The following is a 19,528-nucleotide window of genomic DNA, read 5'->3' on the forward strand; positions in this document are numbered from 1 at the left end:
ATCGGTCCACGCATGCGTATACCCTACGTCACTTCCGTCAACTTGTTTTGCCACAGTTACTTACCATGGTTCTTTTGTGTCATCTGTATTTCAATAACAATGTCATAATAAACCATTACATACTAAACCAACGTTATTAAAAATACAGTATTCATTATGAAACCTCACAGATCCGTACACAAACCTGAAAGATGTGTCCAGCAGCCTTAAATGGAAAATAAATCGATGTTTTACTATTTTATAATAAGTTATTTATTTTAGAATTCTGAAAATGTAAAATAATATTTTTGTTAGGTTACAGTAAGTGCTTCGTTTAAAAAATATCAACATTTAAAAAATAAATTATGCGATGGGAGTTAGTGGCGCCCCCGTGCGTCATTCATTACAATGACAGAAGCGTAAAAGTGGTTGAAATTGTGGCGATACACCTTGTTCATTTTCATATTCTTGTTCCCTTTTACTCTGAGGTAAGATATTATTTTTATACATACATTACTAAATTATACAAGTATTTCATTAAGATGGCGCCGCTATGGCTGCTGGTGGCAGGAGCTCTGTGCTCTTGTCATCCTTTTGTGGTCCTGCTGTTTCCCTCTTGTTTTCATGTGGTTTTTTTGCCTTTTGGTTGGGGACCCTTTGGGACTGTGTGACAAGGGGTGGCACTTTTGTGACTTCTGTGGTGCTTTTTTGTGAACTTCTGGATCTGCCTACCGGAGAGCAGATGCTGGGTCTCTGCCACACCAGAGTCCATTTGGAGAGACTGGAGGAGATGAGGATGAAGAGACAGGGCTGCGGAGCTGGCACTGAGCGCCGGGACGGACAAGCTTCACAGTGTATTGGCTGAATGAGCAGGTATCGGACACCTCGGTCTCCATGGACGCATCCTCGCTCATCCATGCAGACTGGACACTGGCCGAGACTTAAGCAGGGTTAACAGATTAGTAGAAGTACATTATGGGAGTTGACGTACTTGAAATCTATATTATATTATTAATATATATTATGTTCTATTGTTTCTCTCCGGGTACTCCGGCTTCTTCCCACCACCACAGACATGCACCTGGGGATAGGTTGATTGGCAACAGTAAAGGTCCTGAGTGTGTGAATGTTGTTTGTGTTGGCTCTGTGATGAGGTGGAGTTCCACCCGAGCGCAGCTGGGATAGACTCCAGCCCCACTGCGACGCTGAGAGAAACAATTGGTAGAAAATGGATGGATGGATGTTATATTGTATCATATTATATTGTATCATACGTAAAATGAAGAAAATATATTTTCTTCATTTTACGTATCATGTATTACTAAATTAAATGTGTCAAATACTATATTATACTATTCATACTGCTATTAAGTGCCAAATATATATACAGTAATTTCTTTAGCAGTGTAAACATAATTTCATGTTATTTCATGCATACACTTCCTTTAAATGTCTAGTTGTATTTATTTTATTCGTATATACTTTATATTTTATGTGTGTGTGTGTGTGTGTGTGTGTGTGTGTGTGTGTGTGCGCGCGTGTGCGTGTGTGAGAGTGTGCGTGTGTGTGTGTGTGCGTGTGCGTACGTGTGTCTGTGTGTGAGTGTGCGTGCGTGTGTGTGTGTGTGCGCGTGGGAGTGTGCGTGTGAGTGTGTGCGTGCGTGTGTGCGTGCGTGTGTGTGTGTGAGTGTGTGTGTGTGTGTGTGTGTGTGCGTGTGCTTCTCTCCGGAGTACGGAGAGACACAATATATATATATATATATATATATATATATATATATATATATATATATATATATATATATATATATATATATATATATATATATATATATATATATATATACACATATATATATATGTAAACATTAAGTACACGTGTGTAAATGTGTATGTATATATAATTCTATACGAATACAATATGTATTATTATATTTATTATTAAAATATTTTGGTGTTAAATATATTCGTTATTATTATATAACACTCTGTCTTGATATGCAAACAAACAACAACGTTCCTTTGACTCTCCTGCGCATGACACATCTCGCGAGAGCAGAGTGGTACCGTCTTGCAACGTCTTGTTTACCATAGTTCTTGTTTCATCTCATGCCAAGTAAGTTTTGATTTAATGTTTATAGTTTTTATGCCCAAGTGCATGTCTTTTGTTTCATAGCCAAGTTTGTTACCTCCTCTGTGAGCGCCTTTTGTTTATTCCTTTTTATTGTCCTTATATTAAATTATGTACTCACCTCCAAGCCGTGTCCAGTCAAGTTGCTTTGCACCTCGGAAAAACAATCCACGCCAAGGACCAAGTCGTGACAGATGTCGCCAGCAATCCGTTTTTCCGCAAGCAACTTGGCGGATGGAGGAAGGAAGGTGGGAAGCGCTAGGTGCCACGGGGGACCGAGATTTGATGTGGGGGCCAAATGGCAAGCTAATTCCGATTAGCTCCATTTGATCCGAGGATGGCGCTGCGTCACCGCAGTCCCGGAAGCGCCGCTCCAGACAGAGGACGTCAGGGAAGGTGAGCGGACAGAACGCGGCGCTCCTGCAAGCTCCTCCCCCTCCGGGCGGAAATGGGCCGCAGCCTGCCCGGCTTCCCCAGGATGACATCACAGACCAGGATTTTTTTTTTCTGAACTCTTTTTCTTTTGGTCACCCGCCCCCAGCAAAAGACTCTAAGTCCAAAATAGAGCACTATCAAAACATGTTTTTAGAAATAAGAGCATGTCAATCACAGTCACCCAGTTTTCATGCCCCGCCCCCCAGGACTCAAGTCACGCCCATGTCACAAAAAAAAAATTTCTCACTCACAAAGTCCCAGGTAGAAAAAGAGAGACTTTTTGGACAGTTTGGAGGGGAGGATTCTACCCCCCTCCCGACCTCCCTCCACCCACCCCAAAAGACGGTTCCAGACCGCGGGGAGCGCGTCTGGGATCCGCTCCTTGAGGGGGGGGGCTAGGGCTGGGAATTGTTCAGGTGGGGCGGGTCAGCTTCGTCACGCCAAGCCACAGCCACCAGCACGGCCGCCACCACCAGTCTTTCGTCACGCCAAGCCACAGCCACCAGCACGGCCGCCACCACCAGTCTTTCGACCTGCCAAGCCACAGCCTCCAGCTAGGCCACCTCCACCTGCACCACGTCAAGTTCCACCATGCCCAGCTCCACGCCAGGCGCCACCGGTCGCAGCTCCACGCCAAGCGCCACCAGTCGCAGCTCCACGCCGCCAAGTGCCGCCTGTGGCTGCCCCACGCCGCCAAGTGCCGCCCGTGGCTGCCCCACGCCGCCAAGTGCCGCCCGTGGCTTCCCCACGCCACCAAGTGCCGCCCGTGGCTGCCCCACGCCGCCAAGTGCCGCCCGTGGCTGCCCCACGCCAAGACCAAAGCCAAGACCAAGAACCGCCAAGTGACCAAGACCAAGAACCGCCAAGTGACCAAGAACCGCCAAGTGACCAAGACCAAGAACCGCCAAGTGACCAAGACCAAGAACCGCCAAGTGACCAAGAACCGCCAAGTGACCAAGACCCGCCAAGTGACCAAGACCCGCCAAGTGACCAAGACCCGCCAAGTGACCAAGACCAAGACCCGCCAAGTGACCAAGACCAAGACCCGCCAAGTGACCAAGACCAAGAACCGCCAAGTGACCAAGAACCGCCAAGTGACCAAGACCAAGACCCGCCAAGTGACCAAGACCAAGACCCGCCAAGTGACCAAGACCAAGAACCGCCAAGTGACCAAGAACCGCCAAGTGACCAAGAACCGCCAAGTGACCAAGAACCGCCAAGTGACCAAGACCCTCCAAGCCCAGACCAAGACCCTCCAAGCCCAGACCCAGACCAAGACCCTCCAAACCCAGATCAAGACCAAGACCCTCCAAGCCCAAACCAAGACCAAGACACCCCAAGCCCAAACCAAGACCAAGACACCCCAAGCCCAAACCAAGACCAAGACACCCCAAGCCCAATCCAAGTCCAAGACCAACCACGCCAAGTCCAAGACCAAGACCAACCACGCCAAGTCCAAGACCAAGACCAACCATACCAAGACCAAGACCCCCGCCAAGACCAAGACCCCCGCCAAGACCAAGACCCCAGCCAAGACCAAGATCCCCGCCAAGACCAAGACCCACGCCAAGACCAAGACCCTCGCCAAGACCCGCCACGCCAAGCTTCGCCGCCTGACGCGCCACGCCAAGCTTCGCCGCCTGCCATGATGACGACACGCCTGCCTCCTCGTCTGCCACGGAGGTGGCCACTGCCTGGTCGTCCGCCACGCCAAGTGCACCCACCTCCTCATCGGCCATGGATATGGCCATTCCCGGGTCGCCCACCTCGTCAGGTACAGCGGTGGTCTACGCGTCGCCGCCACCCCCCACATTAAAGAGGAAGATGAGACGCCACAGACCCATAGTTTTAAACTGACCCTTCACATTAAAGGACAAGCAGATGAGGCACTGATCTTACACATCAAACATGAAGAGGAGGACTCACTCACTCCTCACTTTAAGGAGCAAGTGAACCCGCTGACCCCTCACATTAAAAAGGAAGAGGAGGACCCACTGACCCCCTACTTAAGAGAAGAAGAGAAGGACCAAGAGTCACCGTACATTAAAGAGGAAGCGGAGGAACACTGGATCAGTCAGCCTAAATGGTTGGAGGAGTTCCCAGTGACTGGTGTCCCTGTGAAGAGTGAAGATGATGAGGTCAAAGGTGAAAGTGAGGAGAAGAGAGAGGCGGAGCCTCCAAGCAGCAGCTCAACACAACACATGACAACAGAAGCTGATGGAGACCACTGTGGAGGATCACAAGCAGACAAGCTCTTAGCTCCACTATCAGATAGTGAGGACACAACGTCACACTCTCCTGACACTGATGATGAAGACTCTAAAGATGATAAGACATGTCACACTGACAACACTCACTTCAAATGTTCTCACTGTGACAAAACCTTTAAATACCATTGTCATCTGAAAACACACATGAGAAGACACACTGGAGAAAAACCTTTTACCTGTTCAATCTGTAGTAAAGGTTTTGCAGAAAGTCGCTATTTGAAAGTACACATGAGAACACACACTGGTGAAAAACCTTTTATCTGTTCAATCTGTGGTAAAGGTTTTACACAAAGTCAACATTTGAAAATACACACTAGAATGCATACTGGTGAAAAATCTAATTCCTGTTCAATCTGTAGTAAAGGTTTTTTACTAAGTAACAATTTGAAAGTACACATGAGAACACACACTGGTGAAAAACCTTTTTCCTGTTCAATCTGTAGTAAAGGTTTTGTACAAAGTAACAATTTGAAAGTACACATGAGAACACACACTGGCGAAAAACCTTTTTCCTGTTCAACCTGTGGTAAAGGTTTTACATTAAGTCAACATTTGAAAATACACACTGGAACGCACACTGGTGAAAAACCCTTTTCCTGTTCAACCTGTGGTAAAGATTTTACATTAAGTCAACATTCGAAAAGACACAAGATAGCTACACACACTTGTGAAAAATCACATTCCTGTACAATCTGCAACAAAAGTTTTTGTGACCGATCAAACCTTGTAAGACACATGAGAAAACACCCTGGAGAGAAAGTGTTGAGTTGCAGTGTGTGTGGTGAAAGATTGTCTTCTAAGTACCAGTGTAAGAAACACAAGTGTGCTGGTGAGAACAGCAGCAGCAAATGAAACTGCAGGATTTGAAATAAACTGTCAAGACTTTAATGTTGACTTTCAAACAACATCAGCACATATAACATGTGTGACATTGTTGTTTGTGTAACAATCTTTTTAACATGCGTCTACATTTATAGATTAGATAGTTTGAAATATTGAAGTATTACATAATTGTATTTCTAATTGTTAATGATCCCACAGTTTAGCACCTTTATATGATATACTTGTGGACCACTTCAGGAAATATATTATTATTTACTTTATGCATCATTTGAACAGTTGTCTTTTATACAATTTTAAAATGTGTGACTTTATGAATTATTTGTTGGGTCTCTATAATCCTATTTATTAATTATCCGTATTACTCTCTTTTGTAATATGATGTTGGTGTTGTGATTGTTTTATATGTATGACCCCAGACCTTTATGCAATATAAAAGTGAGACAAAACGACTGAATTGTTTGTGTAAGGATGGTTTTGTTTTTACAAACTTACATTTGTGGATACAACAAAAACTCCCATTATTTTGTTATAAAAATGTTTTGTGTTTTATTTTATTTTTTAACATCCCCAAAACAATATCAATTTCAGAAAACAAGTTTGGAGTTTTAGGCAAATTATTATTATTATTAGCATCAAGCCAGTACATATTTAGAAAAGTGGGGCCTTTGCAGTCTCCATTGTTCATTAAACAAATTGCAAAAGATTCACCAACACAGATGTTCAGAATACTGTGGAATTTTTAAATGAAAACAGAGCTTTTTTGTATTGTATTCAATGGGTACCAATACTTCCGCATCAATTTATTCCGTCACGCGCATACGTCATCATATCTAGACGTTTTCAACCGGAAGTGTGGCGGGAAATTTAAAATTGCAATTTATAAGTTAAACCGGCCGTATTGGCATGTTTTGCAATGTTAAGATTTCATCATTGATATATAAACTATCAGACGGCGTGGTCGGTAGTAGTGGCTTTCAGTAGGCCTTTAACCTATTGTTACTATAACAATCTACACGGTTAATGTAGGTTGCTTCTCTTTCTTCCCCTCCATTTTTCTGCATTCTTTCGTATCTCAAGTTTTCATTACGTACAGGTATATGTATTGTTGCATTTGAACAACTGTATTGTTGATAATAAAGGTAAAGTATTGGTATTGTTCATTATCAATAGCGCTATTTCTATTGGTATTTGTATTGCTCCATTTGTAGTGTAATAATGCTAATTGTCATTTCTGTATTGTTTTTTATTTTCGCTAACTGCTTATTTGCTATTACTTTTACCATCATATTTGTACATGTCGTATTTGCTGATGTTGCTCTATTGTTGTTGTTGTTGTTGTTGTTATTGTTGTGTTTACTTTTGTTGTTTTTGTGTCTCTGTCTAATCCCCCTCTTGTCCCCACAATATCCCCCTCTGTCTTTTTTTCTCTCTCTTTCTATGCCCTCCTGCTCCGGCCCGGCTGCACCAAATGATAATATAAATACATTTAATAAAGTCAAATACAAATAAGGCAACAAGAGAAGTATCCTACACTTCTCTTTTGTAAAGTAAATCTGAACAGCCGAAATGGGCATCTACATCAACTATATGATTTGCCTGAGAAGCTGGACAGGACAAAAAAAAAAAAAAAAAAAGCTATTTGTGGCGGGCGTAATTCTTTCGTGGCGGGCCGCCACAAATAAATGAATGTGTGGGAAACACTGCACCAACATCTGGATCTTCCTATCAATAGCCATAAAGGAGTGTAAATCCCTTACTTCTTTCAAAGCCTCTTTGAAAAGACAATACAGGTTGTAACTGGAAATAGAAAAAGCATTTTATTTTTTTTAAATTGTATTTTCTTGCAGTATTTGTGTACTTTAAATGCTACGTTCTACATAGTACTGTGTTCTGTGTGAGTTATAAACATATTTCAACTGAAACCATCTCAGGCTTTCTTGTAGCAGTGAATGTGTACCAGTGGCGTGCGGTGAGGTTAATGTCTGGTGAGGCACGACTGCATTATCACAGTCAAATTTAAAAACATATGAACCTGCAGTGCAGGTGTACCTAATGTTGTGTCCCTGCGGTCGTTCGCGGCTCCTGCAGCGCGAGCATTGTTGTTTTTGCACTTTTTGGCTTCTTGTTAAGTGACTTTTTTTGGGTGGATTCGGTCTTGCACGTGGAGGGTTTGGGTGTGGGCTTTGGTTGGTGTGGCCGCGGAGCTCCCGTCGGGCAGTGCATTCTGCGGCGGAGGTGCTTGGCACCAGGAGGCGGGGTTATGATACGAGCCTCACACAGTGTGTCTCCGCAGCAGATTTATGATCGCTCAGCACTAAAAATACGTTACACACATACAGTTGTTGACAAAATACACTGTACATTATATACCTCAGCTAACTAAACTATGGAAATGTATAATATAATTCATATAGCAATACGGTCTCACTGCACAGCAGGCCAGCAGTTAGCCGAGTCGCAATCCATGGTGAGGCACAAGTGCCTCAACTGGCTGCTGATCACCGCACCGTCTCTTCTCAGTATTTGAACGGCAAATGTGAAAATAAAAATAATCTAAAACTGGTGAAGTTAAATGGAAAATAACTTTAGTATAATCACTGGATACATATAACAATTTAATTTTTTTTTTTCTTTTTCTTTTCTTTTTTCTTTCCATGATGGCAGGTGAGGCCCCGCCTCCCCTGCCTCTAGTGACGGCACGCCACTGATGTGTACCATGATGAAACTGTACCCTTTCCTATGCAAACTTCTCATAAGTCCTTCAATCAATCAATCACACATTGTTACAAACTGAGAGGAACATCAACCTCAAACTGTCTCGTTTTCATGAAGAATCTAAATCAAAGCATTGCATCATCCCCACAAGACAAAGCATCTTCCTATTGAAGAAAAGTGTTAATAATAAAATATAAAGTTAGTAAAGATGTGAGAGTAAGAAGTAAACAAACCTGTTCTGTGTAACACAACTTGATGTTTCTTGAAAACAGCGTCCAGTAGTTGATGTTGTCGCTCCTTCTCCTCTTTTGTTGGACAAAGTTCCTCCTCATACTTTGCTATCGTTCTTTCGCACATTTTCACACAATCACAACACTTGACACTCACATTTGATCTCTACTTAGCGATGTGTTGATAACGTCCGCATCTCTTTGTTAGCAGCTAACAAGCTAAGCTAACTAGCAAGCTAAGCTAGCACAAGACGCGATAAAGTGCGCTCAGACTAATGCAGTGGTTCTCAACCTTTTTTCAGTGATGTACCCCCTGTGAACATTTTTTTAATTCAAGTACCCCCTAATCAGAGCAAATCATTTTTGGTTGAAAAAAAGAGATAAAGAAGTGAAATACAGCACTATGTCATCAGTTTCTGATTTATTAAATTGTATAACAGTGCAAAATATTGCTCATTTGTTGTGGTCTTTCTTGAACTATTTGGAAAAAAAGATATACAAATAATTAAAAACTTGTTGAAAAATAAGCAAGTGATTCAATTATAAATAAAGATTTGTACACATAGAAGTAATCATCAACTTAAAGTGCCCTCTTTGGAGATTGTAATAGAGATCCATCTGGATTCATGAACTTAATTCTAAACATTTCTTCAAAAAAAAAGAAATCTTTAACATCAATATTTATGGAACATGTCCACAAAAATCTAGCTGTCAACATTGAATATTGCATTGTTGCATTTCTTTTCACAGTTCTTTTTGACAGACATTTTAGTGAGGGTCAAACCATCATGGCATGGGGGAAACTCTGGCTTCATGGTAATGAATGGAATAGCCTACTTGATTTGATGTTCAGTTTATGAACTTACATTTATATTTTGTTGAAGTATTATTCAATAAATATATTTATAAAGGATTTTTGAATTGTTGCTATTTTTAGAATATTTAAAAAAAATCTCACGTAACCCTTGGCATACCTTCAAGTACCCCCGGGGATACGTGTACCCCCATTTGAGAACCACTGGACTAATGTATCCGGATACAAACAATGACTAACAATGTTTCATCTACTACACGACATATATGCGTACATGTATGCACTAAATACAAATAGAGAAACAATAATGGCCAGTGGTCACGTTTAGGCCTTCTCTGTCAAACGCCATTTTGCTTTTTACTCCTTCGTCTTCTTTGGATTTCCAGCAGACTAGTAGAGCATCTTAGGCCTCCACAGCTTCTTAACGGGACTTCTTCGTCCTGTCCTATGGTCCATACTACATTCTACAGTACAGGAGGTCGCGCTAGCAACCTTTCAATGGACCACTTCCAAGTTGGCTTCTGCGCATGTCCAATTTGTCGAGGTCAAAGTTCGTGAGGGACAAACAAAGCCTTCTTTTTCTTCTTCTTTGGTTTAATGGCGGTTGACAAGCAACCTTGTGGTGTGCATTACCGCCACCTACTGAAATGGAGTGTGGACCGAGGCGGATCCCTACTCTATATACTTTTATTTAACCCAGTCTTTTTTAAATATGTATATAATGCTTTATAAGCTATGTGTTCTGAGTGCAATCCTAAAATATCTTCCACTGCTAACCTAACCTTCTCTTTCGCTAACTTATTTCCCAGTATTTGCCTTTCTCTAGTGTATTTCCTACAATGTATTAAAACATGTCCTACACTTTCTATCTGATGACAACAGTCACACAGTCCTGTATTATGTTTCCTATCAATGTCAATCAACTATTTAGATATGTATGTCCTAATCTCATTCTAGTAATAATGTCTTCTTCCTTCCTATTTCTATTCCTCCTCTCATTACATCTACTCTCCTCTGGACTTTGTAATACTCTCTACCTTTTCTCTCCTTATTCCAATTATCCTGCCACTTTTTATTGTGTTCTATCTTAATGATGTTCTTCACTTCTTCTTTACTGTGGTTCATCTCCATGTTTACTTCTGTTTTAGTGCTTGCTTGTTTTGTGTATCTATCTGCTAACTCATTGCCCACAACTCCTACATGAGCAGGTACCAGAGAAATGTTACCACACTTCCTGCTTTATTTATTCATGGTCACCAGGACGCTGACACAAAAGCGCCCCCACAAGCACAGCCGATAACCCCTGAGGCAGATGGCTCATCTGAGGAATGTTGGAAAATAAAAATAAAACAATTTGTAAAATAGTAAGAACCCTGAGTAGAGATAAAAAAATAAAATACAATTAAGACATATGAATATGAATAGAAAAAAAAGTAAAAATATACAAATAAAATAAATATATAACAAATAAATAGAACTAAATAAAATCTTGCATAACTAATAGGATGAAAAGTAAAATACAAATAACTTCATTAAAATAATTGTGGGTGGGGGGGCGTGGCCTGCAAGCCTGCAACGAAACGGGATGTGCCAGGACCGGCTACAAGATCAGCGACAGGTGCGTAGATGACACAGCTAAGAGTGTTTGTCTGATCACCTGTCGCTCTGTTAAAGGCAGCAGTCGGGAAGGAGAGGGGAGAGCTGTTGAAGGTGGAACACGAGTCGGAGCAGAGCAGAGAGACCATTGATGTGCTCAATCGAGGCAAAAGACGATTGCTGAAAAGCACAAAGACTTTTGCACAATCCAACAAGATTATTGTAAAATAAACTGTGTTGCTGCGATGAGGTGGCGACTTGTCCGGGGTGTACCCCGCCTTCCGCCCGATTGTAGCTGAGATAGGCTCCAGCGCCCCCCGCGACCCCGAAGGGAATAAGCGGTAGAAAATGGATGGATGGATGGATAAACTGTGTTGTAAACTCTGAAAAGGAGTGGTGATGTCGGTGACTGGTGGTCCAAAGAACCAGGGGACCAAGATCTCTACAAAAATTAATATCAGGTAAAAGCCAAATCAAAAAGTTGGGTCTTAAACCTGCTCTTAAAAACATGAACGTTCTCCGCAGCCTCGGCTGAGGTCCTCCGGCAAGCTGTTCCATAGACAGTGGCCATTATGGTGGAAAGATGCCATCCCGTGACTTTGTGTCCTGACTTTTAGAATAATTAGCAGACCAGTGTCATAGGATCTCAGGTTCATAGGGTAAAAGCAAATCTGAAAGATAAGAAGGCCCAATACCATATAGAGGCTTTGCAGTCACGTGATTTTATCACGTGACTTTGTGTTATGCCGCCATCTTGCCGGTCAACCGGTCAGCTCGTTCCTACGTGTTCGTACAGATTCAGTTTGATTTCTGCGCTACATTTTCACCAATTTCATCCAAATTATGGCTGATTTGCTATCCAATGAAGTTGTGCATTTGGATGAAGAGTCCAAGAAACGTTACTGAGAGAAGTTGAACCTTGTTGGCACAACGGATCTGTACCTTTTACCGAGAAGCATGCTAAAATTACCTGAGCATTTTGCAACAGCCGACCTGCCTGATCTCTCATATCCAGACATTTATAATTACCTCGTCGATTCACCATCTCCGTACACTGGAAAGGACCTTAAGGCATACAAGAGTCTGGATGCCTACAAGTATTTTACAGCAGGTTTTGTGCATGATGGGCTGATATGGCAGATTCCAAACAAGAATCGATTTCTTCTCATGACCAAGGTAAGGAAAATGCACCCAGCATTTTCAACAATCATATTTGTATCATCCCATATTGTATTATTTCACATTTTGTGGAACAAATCAGGGGTAAATAGTTTGTTTACATACCTGATATGAAGTGTTCATTGCATATCCTTGTGTAAATCGTAGGTTTCCATCGTTCACGACAAATCGCCGCGATCCATTTATCGCTTTTTTTTATGTTTGCCGGGAATCTATAGAAGCACAGCAGGTTTCCGGCATTTCCAAGCTCAAATAGCAGCAGATCTAACAAGAAAGCGTGTGTGAGTCGTTGACCGGCACTGAACTGGTGACCGGCAAGATGGCCGCCAAGCTAATGTCACGTGGCTGATGACGTCAGCTGCAAAGCCTCTATAAACATTTATAAACCATAAGTAGAACCCTGAAATTGATCCTAAAACACGCGGGGAGTCAATGCGGAGATTTTAAAACTGGTGTAATGTGAGCCCGCCTTCTGGTCTTCATCAGGACACGTGTTTGAATTTTGGAGTAATTGCAAAGGTTCAATAACTTTTTTAAGAAGAGCAGAAAGCAGGGCGTTACAATAATCTTTACGACTTGTAATAAAAGCATGCTTTAGCGTCTCTGTGTTGCCTTGAGAGAGAATTGGGCGAACTCTGGCTATATTCTTAAGAGTATAAAAAGTTATTTTTGTTATATTTTTTATATGTGGTATAAAACTAAGGTCAGAGTCAAAAACGACACCCAGATTTGTCACTAAAATTGATGGAGTTAAAGACAATGATTGCAGTTTTGATATGTGTTTCTCTCTCAGGGTCTCAGGGCCAATGACTAAGACTTCAGTCTTGTCCTGGTTCAGCTGTAAAAAGTTATCTGCCATCCAGGACTTAATGTATGAAATGCAATTAAAAAGAGTATCAATTGGTCTTGGGTCATCAGGACGCATGGAAATATACAACTGTGTGTCGTCAGCATAACTGTGGACATTAATTCCATGTCTCCTGATGACACTGCCAAGTGGAATCATGTCAATATTAAAAAAAATAGGGACCTAAAATTGATCCTTGATGCACACCACATGTGATGTCATGGGTATTTGAGTAGCATGTATCCATACTTACTAAACATGTTCTGTCTGACAGATAGGAAGTGAACCATTTGTGAACAGTACCAGAAAGACCCACCAGGTGTTTCAGTCCATCCATCCATCCATCCATTTTCTACCGCTTATTCCCTTCGGGGTCGCGGGGGGAGCCTATCTCAGCTACAATCGGGCGGAAGGCGGGGTACACCCTGGACAAGTCGCCACCTCATCGCAGGGCCAACACAGATAGACAGACAACATTCACACTCACATTCACACACTAGGGCCAATTTTAGTGTTGCCAATCAACCTATCCCCAGGTGCATGTCTTTGGAGGTGGGAGGAAGCCGGAGTACCAGGAGGGAACCCACGCAGTCACAGGGAGGACATGCAAACTCCACAGAGAAAGATCCCAAGCGCAGGAGCGAACCCAGGACCTTCGTATTGTGAGGCAGACACACTTAACCCTCTTCCGCTGTGCTGCCCGGTGTTTCAGTCCATTTAAAAGAATGAGGTGATCCACAGTATCAAAGGCAGCACTAAGATCCAGTAGAACCAAGACTGACAGTTTTTGAAAGTCAGCACTCAACCTGAGATCGTTCACGATCTTTTTTTTTTTTTTTTTTTTTTTTTTTATAATGTCCTGCCCAGCTTCTCGGGCAAATCATATAGCAGATGTAGATGCCCATATCGGCTGTTCAGATTTACTTTACAAAAGAGAAGTGTAGGATACTTCTCTTGTTGCCTTACTTGTATTTTGACTTTATTAAATGTATTTATATTATCATTTGGTGCAGCCGGGCCGGAGCAGGAGGGGATAGAAAGAGAGAAAAAGGAAGACAGAGGGGGGAATTGTGGGGACAAGAGGGGGATTAGACAGAGAGACAAAAACAACAACAGCAAACACAACAACAACAACAACAACAGAGCAACATCAGCAAATACGACATGTACAAATATGATGGTAAAAGTAATAGCAAATAAGCAGTTAGCGAAAATTTAAAAAAATAAATAAATAAAAAATACAGAAATGACAATGAGCATTATTACACTAAAAATGGAGCAATATGAATACCAATAGAAATAGTGCTATTGATAATAAACAATACCAGTACTTTACCTTTATTATCAACAATACAATTGTTCAAATGCAACAATACATATACGTAATGATAACTTGAGATACGAAAGAATGCAGAAAAATGGAGGGGAAGAAAGAGAAGCAACCTTAACCTTGTAGATTGTTATAGTAACAATAGGTTAAGCTTTGTCAGTGTGCCATGTGTTATACCCAGTTTACCCTAGGTCAACAACGTTAATATATGTTTGATGAAACGTGATTATGTGCATGAGTGTATGTGTGCATATGTACTTGTATATGTACAGTATGTGTATGTGTGCTTGTACAGTGAATGTATATGTACAGTATGTGTATATGTGTGTACAGCGAATGTATATGTACAGTATGTGTATACAGTATGTGTGTTTGAACAGTGAATGTATATGTACAGTATGTGTAAATGTGTGTTTGTACAGTGAATGTATATGTACAGTATATGTATGTGTGTGTTTGTACAGTGAATGTATGTGTAGTATGTGTATGTGTGTGTTTGTACAGTGAATGTATATGTACAGTATGTGTATATGTATGTTTTTACAGTGAATGTATATGTACAGTATGTGTATACAGTATGTTTGTATAATGAATGTGCGTGTGGATGTACGAACTTTGAGTGTGTAAATATGTACTGTATTTATTTGTATATGTATGTGGGAGCGTAGGTACCTATGTATGTCTGTATGTATGTGTGTGAGTATATGTGAATTTGCATGTACAATACATTTGACTCCCAGTGTGTGCGGGAGCCAGAGTACGGCCCCAGCCTCCCCGAGAACCCATCCCACAAACAGTAGGTGTGGTGCCCTGGGAACCAGGGGCCACCGCCCCCACGCAGCCAAGCCGGACAGTGACAGGAACCCCAGAGCCTGGCCCACCGTGCCGCCCACAAGGGCCAGCAGCAGGCCGCAGACAGACGCACCCGGCAGAGGACAAGGCACGAGAAAAACAGGGGGAAGCCAGACCCCAAGCCAGCGAGAGACCACACCCCACACGGACAGAAAGGCGGGACGCCCCGCCCGAGGGGCCCGGAGACCCCCCGCAACCGGACGGGAAGACCGCCCCCGCCCCACCGGCAACAGGGCCCCCACGACCCCCCCCCCCACCCCCGGAGAGCGCGGCGAGGCCAGCCCACGGCCACCCCACCCAAGCCGGCCGCCACAGGACCACCCAGCATGGGGCCACAGGAACCACCCACCCCACCCGCAGGGACCCCAACGATGGAGATGGAACAACCAGCAACCGCCCCGCCGAGTCCCCCCCTGAGGTAGGGGAATAAATAAATAAAATAAATAAATACATAATAATAATAATAATAATATTAATAAAATATATTTAAAAAAAAAAAAAAAAAAAGGGGAAAAAAAATAAATAAATAAATAATTAAATCTATTTATAAAAAAAATAAATAAATAAATAAATAAAAAAAAGAATTAAAAGAAGATCACAGACATGCTGACACACAAGGTCGCTACCCCAACAACTGGCCGACTCGCAGCACCTCGGAATACCCTGCAGCACCAAGCCACCACAGTAGACGCAGGGACCAGACCCAGCAGGCCCCAACCAAGACGGGCACCCGGAAGGGATGGACGGCGGGACCCAGGAGCTCCAGACACGCAGTCCGGATGCAGTAGCCTGAGGCGCCGACCCCCACCCGACAGGCAGGCCCAGAACGTACCCCCAGAAATATACATACATATATATATACATACACATAAACATACACATGTACACATACACACACATACACATGCATACACATACACATATATATACATACATACATACATACATACATACATACACACACACACATACACATACATATACATATACACAGTTTGTCAGCCCCGACAACCACCACGCGCGCGCGCTGCCACCAGTCACAACATCAGCCACCCCCCTGCACCAGACCCAGCAGCCACGGGCGCCCACACCACAAACAAACGGCAGCAGAAACAGCAGCCACAACACCCACAGACAGCCAGCACCACCCAATCAAATCAAAGCGATCAAAAAAAAAACAAAAACAAAAAAACCGCGACCGGCAACCACACGCCAACAGGATCACAGATACCAGCCAGCGCCAGCCCGCCAGCAAGCCCAAACGCAAACACGCAAACAAGAGACACCAACACCCCCCCCCCCCCCCCCCCCCCCCCCCCCGTCAAAAGACCCCACCCCCCCCCCCCCCCCCCCCCCCCCCCCCCCCCCCCCCCCCCCCCCCCCCCCGTCAAAAGACCCCACCACCCCAACCCAAACCCGCACAAACACACCACCGCCCAAACAACCGAGACACAGTATCCAGACCAGACACGGGCGCCAACAGAGACCCCACAGCGCAAGGTCGGGCCACACGGGCACGGACCCCACCCAACAGGAAGCGAGACCCGCGCGACGCCACACACAAATAAATAATAAGATTAAACAAAAATAACAATAATTTTTAAAAAAATACAATAAAAAATCACGATCTTTAAAAGGGCTGTCTCTGTACTGTGGTTCACCCTAAAATCAGACTGAAACTTCTCTAAAATTGTGCAATTATTTAAAAAATCGTATAATTGTTTGAAAACAAGTTTTTCTAAAATTGTACTTAAAAATGCAAAGTTTGATACTGGTCTGTAAATATTAAAATTGCCAGCATCTAAATTGCTTTTCTTTAACAGGGGCCTCACCACCGCTTTTTTAAAAGCAGCAGGAAAGACCCCTGTTTGAAGTGAGCAATTTAAGATGTTTAAAATCTCCTCTCTCAAAGAACCATCAAATATTCTTTAAAAATTGGTTGGAATTTAATCTAAAAGACATGTGGTGGTTTTTATTGTAGAAAAAAATTCATGCATCTGTATGTATTATAACATATTCTTGAGTATTTTTTCCTCAATCCATTTTTCTGTCTGGTAATGATTTAAACTTATATTCTTTAGTAATTGCATATCTACATCTGGGATATGGTACATCCACGGTGGTATTGCAGGGATTGGAACTGTAGGCTAACTTTAATATTGTCAATTTAAACATTTTCACTTATGTCTCCTATTATCCATCCAAAACTCCCCTCTTTTTCATGGCAGTTTAGTAACACTTGGTGAGTTGGATGTTCTTGCTTGGACCCTTTTAAGTTTGCCAAATAAACTGCTGACGATTTAGTAGTTCCACAACATAACCTTAGTGCCTGTGATTGGATCCTGTCTATTTTCCCAAGTAATGTTTTTGAAGCAGATTGATAAATGATGCATCCATAATCAATAACAGATGGAATTAAAGTGACATATATTGCTTTCATTGCCTGTCTATCAGCCCCCCAATCTTTACCCCTCAAAGCCCTCATTATATTTAACACCTTTTTACTTTTCTCCACTATTTTGCTGATGTGGGTTGACCAGTTCATATATTTATTAAACCATATTCCTAAATATTAAAATACTCTTCTTAATTTTCTTCATACAGCTTAATTTGGAGCTTGTTTTGAACCTTCCTCTTTGTAAAATTCATGACTTTAGTTTCCCAACAGAGAATCTTAAACCCCATTCTGTTCCCCATTCTTGAACTTTATTCACTACTTTTTGAATCTTCTTTTCTCTATGGTGTGTATTTCTACCTCTCTTCCACATCACTCCATCATCACAAACAGTGCCACCTCCACTAACCCTTCCACTTCACTAAACACTTCATTTATCATTATTGAAAACAGTACTGGACTTATTATACTAACATTTGAGGGCAAGAAGGAGACTTTTGCAGGGTGATATCGAAGCATATTGTTGGTCAGCAGAACAGGGACTTGAATCCGGGAAACTCAGAATGAAAGTCTGATGTTCTTACGACGGCACAATTCAGGGTTTCTTCACAACGCGTAAAAATACATAAAAATGAAGCAAACTGCTTCTGGCAAAATTCTGCTTGCATATTTGACCCCGTTCTTGGAAATACTGGTAGATTAGATTAAAATGTGTTGTTTTCTTGGCACAGAGCCTGTTCAAAGCATTGTTCTCAAATGTTTAGCAGGGTTAAGGTCGAGTCTCTGGAACGGACATTCCAGAAACCTGCCTAAAACCCTTTGAAAGCAGTTTTTTATGTGTATTTAATATTGTTGTCTTGTTGGAAAACCTGCTTGTGTACAAAGATCAAGCTTTTCACTGTTGATTGGAAGTGAAGCAAAGTCTCATCTGACCACTTAACTTTTGTCCCAAAAACGGCTTGAACGTGTGGGGGTCTTATAAGTAAATCCTTCTTAGAGTTGGCAACTTGGGGACAGAGGCTTCTTTCTTGGTCTGCACCCTCTCAGTCTATGACCGTGTAAAACTGCTTTGAGTTCAAGCACTTGGCGGGCTTGAGGTTTGACAGTTTCCAGCCTGTCACTAAACATCCATCCATCCATTTTCTACTGCTTATCCCTTAAAACTGGGAAATTCAAGGCATGAGCCAGCTATAGCAGTGATGAACAAACAATATGAAAGTAGGTTTGAGGTTCTAGGTCACATGACTAAAGCTATTGACAATTGAAATGTTCTTTATGAGCCAATGACAAGTACTTTATTGACGGTCCCTTAAACTAAAGCACTTGTCAGCACGGACTGACAGACGGGCATAAGTTTTCAATGCCGGGGACAAACAGTTAGCCTGGCTGGATGTTGAATGTCTGTTGAATATTCAACTTAAAACTAATTGACCTCTGTTCGACATTTGGTGATCACTCCAGCAGCACTGAGAGCTGACTCAGCCAAACGTTGCAATTGTCAATGCCAACAAAGAAATTGACTAAAAAAATGCTACAAAGTAGGTAAATTAAGGCTCCACTTTTCGGAAACTTGTGCTAGCTTGATGCTAATATACATTGGTTTTGCTTTTGACATGTTACTGATTAGCATTAGCAATTTCTCATGACGTTAACACCTCTAAATTAGTTAATGAAAACTATAACTAAGACTTGTGAGTAATAAGTACAATATATACAGTATTAACACTTTTTTGTGCGGAACAAAAACACTATGAATTTACACTACCACCATCGAGTGTATTGGACTTGCAACTGTAAATAAACGTACTTGTGAATGATAATAAAAAAGTATGTAACAAAAGGACAACATTTATCATAACAAGCTCATTTTTAAATGTTGCAATAAAAATGTAGATTTAATTATCACAAACAAT

Source organism: Entelurus aequoreus, linkage group LG14 (genome assembly GCF_033978785.1).
Source record: "Entelurus aequoreus isolate RoL-2023_Sb linkage group LG14, RoL_Eaeq_v1.1, whole genome shotgun sequence".
Taxonomy (NCBI): Eukaryota; Metazoa; Chordata; class Actinopteri; order Syngnathiformes; family Syngnathidae; genus Entelurus; species Entelurus aequoreus.